We start from the raw sequence: 9,629 nt of genomic DNA, 5'->3' as shown, positions 1-9,629 counted from the left end.
TTTGGAGCTGACTGGGTAAGAAGTTTGTTTCTAAGGAGGACTCTGCCCTCAGTGAAGATCAATCATGGTATGTTTTCACATGAACTCTTTTTTTTTTTTTTTTTCTCCGAATGCCCTCAGGGGTGGTTTGGTTGGCTCTAGTGTTGTGGGGATCGAACTACAGCAACCTGAGGCTGACAGCTTTGTGGAAGCAGCCACTTAAACAACTGAGCTAAGGCCAGGCCCCTAGATCAGACTTATAGTGATCTGCCTGTTTACAGCCTCCCAAGAGCTGGGATTACAGGCGTGCTCCACTACACCCAGTCTCAATTGCTGTCTCAGTATGTCCCGGGGCAGAACTGGCATGGCAGACCCAGGCCACATGAGCTCCTTAAATCATTCAAGATGTGCTGTTGGTCACATGGAGAGAGAACATTTTCTCAGGCTTTCACAGAGAGCAAAGTGGCCAAGCAATGGCCGTGACTCATCCACATGGCTGACACTGACAAAGGATCTACAATCTGAGGTAGAGGGTCTCAGGATAAATTCTGAGGGGATTTGACTGACCTTATCAGGTCCAAAAGCTACAATTCTTGTTGCATAGGTCTTGCTTTATTTTGGTCTTAAAACATCCAGCAGAAAAGTATAAAAATGCAATACAAGAAATAAAGCCATGTTGTCACGTTGAGCTGTAGGGGACTCAGGTCAAAAACTTCTGACATTGCCAGTCACGCGGAAGACCCAATACTATTATGGACTACTGGACTATTTTGGAATATTTTGCTGAGTTCACACACCTATAATATTTAAATGATGGAACTAAACAAAAAAAGGGGATACAGATGAATGACCATTATGTATCTGCGTATTCAAAATGGTTAGGATAGATATATAGCTACATTCTCTTAATTCAAGGAATAGAGGAATTTGTTCTAATAATGTTTGTAAATAGGATATCATGTCTGCATCTTGTACAGCAAATAACCACTAGGAAGGCAGTATGCAATGTGCTAATTATTGGAACTGTCTTACCAATTTGATTTGAAACTGTCTCATTGCTATTTATTTCTCAATAAGATTACGGGAAAAAAAAGACATGCTGTTGGGTTTCATTTGGTTCTTGATCAACCGAGGCTAGCTTAGAGTGATTTATTTGTTTGACTTTACTGGCTTTTAGCCCTTATACAGTGCAGATTATAAAATGTCTACATTTTTATATGTTATGAGAGTCATTATAATCCCAATTAGGACACCTAGGGACAGCCTGAAATCCTATAGGATATTGCTTGTCTATGACATGTGTTCCATGAGCATAATACCTGGGTCCTGGAGTTACTCAGGATCTTTCTGAATCTGTCAGAGTCTATCCCAAAATAACATTGACATCCTTCCTAGACAGTTTATAACTATGAACAATGTGTTGGAAAGATTCTATATTTTTCAGTCACCTGAAAAACTATCCCGAATCTGCATTAAGACCTAGAATGGAAAAATGTTGTTAAGCTCTGATTGATTTGAATTCACACAGTAGCTTATGAAGAAAGAACATACATGCTATCCTGGCTGTAGCATTTATTTATCAGGGATCTTGAGTAAGGACAAGCTGGCCCTTTTTATCTAAGTTATAAACCTATTTCTCTCCCGTTACCAGAGATCAAACTCAGGACCTTGCACTTGCCAGGCAGGTGCAGGGAGATGCTGAACTATCTCCCTGGCCCTTTTGTCTGAGTTCTGAGCAGTAGGGCTGTCCCATCCTGTCCTAGGAAATGGACTAAGAGATGGAAAGTCACCTAAACAAGGGGGATCAGTTTTATTTAGGAGTGCCATCACACCTGGATCTAATTTACACTGGAGAGATAGGTCAGGATTATCTAAGTCAAAGAAAATCTAAATGGAATATAATATTATAAATCTTTTAAGCATCTGGGGATCAAATCTATCCCAGTTGCATAGGTTGTATCTGAGAAGTGAATCAAAGGGAACCTACTGGGAATTGCACATCTGCAAGGAGAAAACACATTAGCTCAGAAAAGCCATTCCTTTTTCTGAGCAAAAGGCAATAAACTGGTAATAGGAGTTAAAGGTTGGTAGGTTTTTCAGCAGTGAAGTAAAGCAATAGGAAAGATAAAAGAAGCTTTTATTAACTCCAAAGACATGGAGATGATCAAGGGCAGATGAGACACATAGATCCTCTGGCCTGAGACAAAGAAAGCTGAGGCTTTTATGGACTCTTGTTGGGGTGGAGTTTGAGGGGGATGTTTAGAAATGTCTGAGGAGCTGATTGGGGTCTTTCCTGTGGCAGTGGGAAAAGGAAACTGCACACTGGGTTGGGTTGGAGAAGAGAGGGGAGTGGTTTCTGGGAAGATAAGCTGTTGGTTTAAGGGCTTCAGCTATATTAGATGACCACCATAATAATTCAGCAATTCATACTAGGGCCAGAACCTATCAAAGGTGTCCCCATTTTTTTTTCACCTACAGCCTAGGATTGGGTGGAATGTATCTTACCTGAGTCTTGAATCTGGGAGATTGGTCAACCTCTGCTATTGATCTTTGTGTTCTCCTTGTAACCAATACATTACTCAGGGTAGCTGTTGTGGTTTGTGTCTAGGTGTCCCCCCAAAGCCTCATTGGATTATAGTTTTTTTGAGGTGGCTGAATCTAGCATGTGTGATTGATTCATGGTGGAATGTTGGGATTAAAGGTGGACAATTTCTGGGTAGTCCACTGATTAGATTGGTACCATCCTATTCCTAGTAGCCTAAATATCTAGATAAAAGAGCAAAAGAGGCCTCTCTCTCTCTCTCTCTCTCTCTCTCTCTCTCTCTCTCTCTCTCTCTCCTCTTTTCTTTCTTGTTGCTTTTGCTGTCTTCTGCCACCATGAGTTGTTGCCCCTTTGCCACACCACCTTGCCTTGGAGAGAGCCAATTATGGACTGAAACCTTCACAAACTCTGAGCTAGGTCAAATTTTCCCCCTTTAACTTTGAGTGTTAGATATTTAGCCTTAGCAACAAGAAAAAAAGTAAATAAAGCAGTGTCTCTCACCAAATGATGTGCTAGCTTATATTCCATCAAACATTCGTAGGGAAGGAGTTGTGAGATTTATTTTCCAAAGTATAGATGGATGCAACTAGAGTATAGTCATGTGATTTATTGGAGGTTGTCTAATAAAAATCTACTAAAAATGATCATCTATGAGGAAGAAAATAAACAGGAGTGAAGAGTCACCCTTTTTTCTACTACTGCCTAAGGATTGAGTGTGATGTGCCTTGCTCGAGTCAGATTTATGTGGTCCATCTGTCTCTAATAGTGACATTTGGTGCTCTTTTTTGTAACTCATGGACAACTCAGAGTGACTCTCCCAAATGATGTACTTGTTTGATTCCTGTTAAATATCTCTAGGGACAGGGACCTGACTCATTTCCCAATGCATAATTTGATGTAAACTGTCTAACATATACCAAAAGCAGTCTTTGGGTCCCTTGGCACATAAGCCAGACTCAATCAAGAGTTAATACAGAAGCAAAAGCACATTCAAAGCATGATTATTACAGAAAAGTTAGCAAAGCTATTAGCAGTATGCCATTTGCTGACCAAATGTAGTGTTATTCCCAAAAGTGGGAGAAGGGACGAGAAAAACACAAAAACTTAAGAATAAATACTAGTAGGCAGCACAGTAGAAAGAAAACAAGGATGACCCTCATGAATACAACAGCTTGAAATATCATATTAACGGTATATTATCTTACTTGATGCATAAAGCCTCACATACATCAGAACAACTCCAAGCCTATGAACTGTTGCAGCACATTGTCAACATAAGAAAAACTGAGTCCCAATAGTCTTAGCTTAACAGAATGGGAGTCCAAGGAATCTAATGGGTTTTATTTTTTATTTTACAGAAGGGTCTACAGGGTGTTCAGGTCTCACTACTACATTGGACTCATAGTGATCCACCTGTTTACACCCTCCCAAAAGCTGGGATTACAGGTGTGCGCCACCATGCCCAGTCTCAATTGCTGTCTCAGCATGCCCTGGGGGCAGGGTTGGTATGGCAGACCTGGGGTATGGAACCGTCGGCCCCTGTGCCTGCTTGCGGGCACTTTAATCCACTGAGTTATTTGGCCAGCCCTCCCAAGTAATCTAATTTTATCACTCAGTGGATCAATGATCCAAGTCATCACCAGGATAAAAAGGCATAACCAGGAAAGCAGGCCCTTCACTTCCTTGGCCCTTGGTTCTTTATCCCTTGATGAAAGGATTCAGTCAATACACAGGTGGCCGTGCTTCATCTGTCCTTGTATACTGGGGGATTGCTTTAGGTCAGGGACTAAGATTATAAATGAAAGTCTTATGGGTCCTGGGAGATGGCTTAGTAGAATAAGCGCTTGCCTGGCAAGCACAAGGGCCTGAGTTCAATCCCTGGTTCTGCCAAAAATCAATCAATCAATCAATAAATAAATAAATAAACACAGTAGAAACAGAAAACATCTTGCTTTATTAAATAAATAAATAAATAAATAAGTAAATAAATAAATGGAAGTCTTTTTTTCTTAACCATGACTGTCAAAGCATGCTCTTTTGGACCTGCCCCTTTGTCCCTCATTAATGTGTAACCACACCCCTTTTCCCACCTCTATTAATATCTACTTGCCTAATACTAGTAATAAACAGAACACAAATGTTTGAAAGATACAATTTACAATGGCATAGATTATGTGTCTAGAAATAAATCTAATAAAAGATATTTAAGACTTTGTCAAAGAACATAAAACATAGCTGATATTTAAACAATGAATTTAAAAAGGGAGAAAAAAGGGAGAGATACTCAGTTTCCAAATTGGATGACTCAGGATGATAAAGATGACAATTTTCCCTCAGATAATCTATGAAATAAGTATAAAAGTAAGCAAATGTCAACTTCTGTTAAATTTAACAAGCTGATCCTGAAATTTATATGGAAGCAAGAAGGACTGAATGTTGCCAAGACATTTTTTTTCTATTTATTTTATTACTTTATAGATGAATAGACTGCCCACAGACAGGCTCAGTGATTGGCACACCAGCAAATGCCCACCACTCCCTTCCTATGTAACAGGAGCCATACTTATAAGTGCTAAACTTGGAGCCGGGGGCCCTCATTCCTCCAAGCTGACAGTCACTCCTGGGGAGAGCAAAAGGTGAAACCAGGACTATAGGTCAAGCCTGGAGAGTTGACCCAGACCTCAGCCCCCAGGCATCACAGCTCTGGTGGGACAACCATCAGATGGCAGTGGAATGGGACCAACTGCAAGAGCTACCTAATGGTTGGTAACCAGGTCATCGTCTGTCTATCCTGACCCCAGAGGCTGGGGTAGGTCTCCTGCTTATTTCTTCCTTTTCCCTCCAGGAGGATGGGGTCTCATAAAGGATTGCCTCTTTGTCCCCCTGGCCCAGGTCCATCTCACACACCTCTGCCCTTCTTGCATAGAGCTGTAAAATCAGTGCCATTTCCAACAGAGAGCCTAGCCCCACCAGGACCTCCAGGGATCGTTGAACATATATCCTGGGTGGGGACCAGCACCATAGAGCTCCTCATTCTCAAGCCCTGTCACCCACTGTGTGTCTCAGGCCTGGAGTGTTCTGCTACCGTCAGGGTCCTAGGTCCTCATGTTTACCTGTGGGTTTTCCCAGGGCTGTACTCTCAACCCCTCTCTGCTTCTCCACACTCCACACAGAGTAACTGTGGGGGTTTGCCCCACACTGAGTGTCATATAGTACTAGCCATGAAAGTCTCAGACAATATTAAGGATGCCAACTTTGATCTGAGCTAGGAAACAGCAATGCCACAAGAATGACCACGATAGCTTGCCTCTGGCAGAAGCCAAACTCCGAGTTTGGTAGAGGTGACAACAGCAGAGAACATCTGGATTAAGTAACAAAAGGGGAAGAGAGGGTAGACAGAACCAAGTTGTTGGTGGGAGAATCTATTTGTTTATTTGTTTGTTTGTTTGTTACAGGGTCTCACTGCTCAGCTTGGACTCACAGTGATCCTCTTGTTTCAGCCTCCCCAGTGCTGGATTACAGGTGTGCTTCACCACGCTTGGTTTCAGCGGCCAGCATGGTGCTCCCATGGTCCAAGTGAGAGCTCAGGCTCACCCCAACCCTCCTTTTGCTTGCTCTGCATCAAGTAGAGGCAGAGAGATCCTCAGGGAAGGTGATTGTGTCAGGAAGTGGTGGTGCCATAACTGTGAACTCTGGTAGCCTGAGTCATTGCCTATGGGTGAGATTAAAGTTGTGACTGATGGCAGAGGGATAGATAGCTTCTTTAGTGAAAAATAAAGACACTGAAGTTGGTCAGAAACTCTGGCCAGAAAGAGAAGACCTGACTCCAAACCTGATGGGGGCATGGAGTCTCTGCCCATTTAGCCAGAGCCATAACTGGTGCCAAGGCACTTTTGAACATAAAGGTGTTGGGCTTGTGTGAGATATCAAGGCCAGTGTGGAGTACAGTAACTGCACAGGCATGAAAACAGAGAAAAATGGACAATGGAACATACTGAAGAATCCAAGAATGCGGAAACAGATATCCACATATACAAACACTGGATGTGTGCTTGAGATTGTACACTGTATCCACGTGGAAAGCATAAACTTCACAATAAACAGCTAGAAGAAACAAACAAATACCAAGAGATGAAGATGGAGATAGAGATGGAGGGAGATAGAGAACTGAGACTTCTTCCTTTTCCCATTCATGCAAATCAGCTAGGGGCACATTAAAGATATAATTTGAAAGGCAAACAAAAATCTTCTAGGAGGCAGACAGGAGATATTTTCACAGAAATGAAGTCTGTCTTATTTGAGATATGAAAAGCAACTAGGGGAAAATATCAATACATTTTTAAACACTAAAATTAAAATCTCTGCATGAAACGATAACATGGAATGAAATATACAACACAGTGCAAGATAGGTATTTGCTACATATATAAGCAACAAAGGATCAATATCCAGTAAATTCACTGAAGAGAAGACAGGCAGCCCCACTCCCAATTAAAAAACTTAGTGAGGATTTCTTAAATGTGTGAAAAAATGACCAATTACATTAAGAATTGGGGAATTGTAAATTGAAGCCATAATTAAAAGTCATTAGAATGGTTAAAATTGGTGCTGTTCCAAGTGGTAGGCGTCGGTGCACAGGCTGAGCCGGCTGGGGGACTGGGCCGCTGAGCTGTGCTCCCTCGTGCCACGGCATTGGCAGACGCATTCGCACGGTGAAGAGGGCAGTGTCTGAGCGCTGAGAGCTGAGGACCATCCAGACGCGGCGGGGCTGAGCACACACCGAGGGCCGGGACAGCACGGACCAAGGCACTGAAGCAGATTAATAAGGAACTTAGTGATTTGGCCCCGGACCCTCCAGCACAAGGTTCTGCAGGCCCAGTTGGGGATGATATGTTCCATTGGCAAGCCACGATTATGGGACCTAATGACAGCCCATACCGAGGCGGTGTATTCTTTTTGACAATTCATTTTCCTACAGACTACCCCTTCAAACCACCTAAGGTTGCATTTGCAACAAGAATTTATCATCCAAATATTAACAGTAATGGCAGCATTTGTCTCGATATTCTAAGATCACAGTGGTCTCCTGCTTTAACTATTTCTAAAGTTCTTTTATCCATTTGTTCACTGCTATGTGATCCAAACCCAGATGACCCCCTAGTGCCAGAGATGGCACAGATCTATAAAACAGACAGAGACAAGTACAACAGAATATCTCGAGAATGGACTCAGAAGTACGCCATGTGATGCTACCTTAAAATCAGAACAACCTGCCTTATAGCTGGAATAAACTTTAAATTACTGTTCCTTTTTTGATTTTCTTATTTTGCTGCTCCCCTATCAGACCTCATCTTTTTTTAATTTTATTTTTTGTTTACCTCCCTCCACTCATTCACATGGTCATCTGAGAAGATTTATGTTCTTCCAGATTTGGACAATAACTGCTTTTAGAGACTGTAGTTATAAGAGAACAGTTGCCCAAAATTTAGAATTTTTTTTAAAAAATGGAGCATGTGTATTATGTGGCCAATGTCTTCACTCTAACTTGGTTATGAGACTAAACCATTCCTCACAGCTCTAAGGGTTGAAGAAGCCACCTGGGCGGGGGGGGGGGTATGGGGGAGACGGAAGCTCAGTTATCTCGGCAAGGAAGCAGCATTATTCTAGCAGCATCCATTCTTGTTAAGCCTTCCACTGTTAGAGATTTGAGGTTACATGATATACTTTATGCTCATAACTGATGTGGCTGGAGAATCACCCACCCTTAATCTCATCACTCTTAATCCAAGCACCTTTAATCCCAGCATTGAACCATAAATCAATCACAAACTCTGGATTCAGCTACCTTTGAGAAATTGAAATGATAGCATCAGCAGAACAGAAAATGTGATATATTTTATGCATGTCAATAAAGGAATGACCTGTTCTTGTTCTACAGAGAGAGAGAGAGAGAGAGAGAGAGAGAGAGAGAGAGAGAGAGAGAGAGAAATGGTTAAAATGAAAACAACTGAAATCCAGAGTGCCAAAGTTTTGGAATAATCAGAACTATCAAACATTTTGCTGAATATCAAACATTGCAAATTGTTGGAACCACTTAGGAAACAGGCAAACATTAACTGGTAAATGTGCAAAAGTGCAAGTAAATCATGCCACCTTTCTGCTCACAACCCTCTACTTTGTGTCTATGTTATTGAGCAGAAAATCCAAATTGTTACAGTGACCTGCAAGCTACCACCTACATATCCTCCCAAACTGAATAATACTGTTAGTAGCTTTTTTTTTTATTGCTCAGACAAAATATCTGTTACCCAAGGTTAAGGGATGCAAAGTTTGTAGAGGTTTCAGGCTATAATTGGCCTAGCTTGAAGGCAGGGTGGCATGGCTGTTTTGTGTCTAGATGTTCCCTGCAAAGCCTCATGCAATCATGGAACAAGCCTCTAGAGTTAATGACTGATTCATGATCTAATGCTGGGACTATGGGTGTAAGTGCTACGCCTGCCCTGAGGCGGGTAGCCTGCATACAACATAAGGAAGGGAGTGAGGCTTGCTCTCTGCTCCTGCTCCTCACGTTTTGCTCTTGCTGATTTTGCTGTTTTCCAATGCCATGAACAGCTGTCCTCTCCCATATGCCACTCTGTCATTGAGCCAGCTGAGTATGGTCTGAAACCTCCACAAACTATGAACTAAATAAACCTTTCCTTCCTGAATTCCAAGTGTCATGTAGTTTGTCTCAGCAATGAGAGAAAAGTAACTAAGACAATGGCAGAGGGACAACAGTGGTAGTAGAATACAGCAAAAGCAGCAAGGAAAGGAAAAGACAAGCCTCTTTCTGTCACTTATATTACATCTAGTCTACAGGGATTAGAGAGCTGTCAATGCAGTTAGTGGACTGAACCTGGAATTACCCACCATTAATCTCATCACCCTTAATCCAAGCACCTTTAAACCCAGCATTGAAACATGAATCAATCACAAACTCTGGATTCAGTAACCTTTTAAAAAGCCCCATCTAAAAGTGCGTGTGGGGCTGGGGACATGGCTCAGTGGAATAAGTGCTTCCCTGGCAAGCGCAAGGGCCTGAGTTCAATTCCCAGTTCTGAAAAAAAAA

General features: G+C 42.0%; 1 pseudogene; it reads left to right on the top strand.

Annotated features, from left to right (window-relative positions):
* The first annotated feature begins 7,396 nt into the window (after positions 1-7,396).
* LOC101584356 lies at positions 7,397-7,768 on the top strand (annotated as a pseudogene).
* Positions 7,769-9,629: the final 1,861 nt, after the last annotated feature.

Source organism: Octodon degus, unplaced genomic scaffold (genome assembly GCF_000260255.1).
Source record: "Octodon degus isolate 3935 unplaced genomic scaffold, OctDeg1.0 scaffold00019, whole genome shotgun sequence".
Taxonomy (NCBI): domain Eukaryota; kingdom Metazoa; phylum Chordata; class Mammalia; order Rodentia; family Octodontidae; genus Octodon; species Octodon degus.
The sequence above is the reverse complement of the archived record's forward strand: the minus strand, read 5'-3'. Positions and strand labels throughout refer to the sequence as shown.